We start from the raw sequence: 418 nt of genomic DNA on the forward strand, positions 1-418 counted from the left end.
AAGGAAAATACAAAAATAAAAGACAAAAAAAAAAAAATAGACGGCACAAAAAAAGTTATCAAATCATATTTTTGCTATCACTATTTTTTTCTTTACCAACTCGTTCAACATCAAATGAATCAGTAACAGATATATGCATATTTATATTTCATAAATGAAGAAAACAAGAAATATGTAAAAAGAATTGAAATTAAATGAGAATTTAAAAGAGGCATTACAAGACCGAATTAAGTCCTCAAAAGCGACGACTTAATTAAACTATCCACAAGAAAATTCATAGTCAAATTGAAAAATTTCAACAATTTTACAAACTTGAAACAAATAAATCCTATCCTAAATGAATGAATTGAAATGGATGTTATAGCATGGAAAAGCATTTTTTTTTCCGCCTCCCCCCCCCCCCCTCTTTTCTTGGACC

This window comes from Loa loa (genome assembly GCF_000183805.2).
Source record: "Loa loa unplaced genomic scaffold supercont3.422, whole genome shotgun sequence".
In the NCBI taxonomy this organism is placed as follows: Eukaryota; Metazoa; Nematoda; class Chromadorea; order Rhabditida; family Onchocercidae; genus Loa; species Loa loa.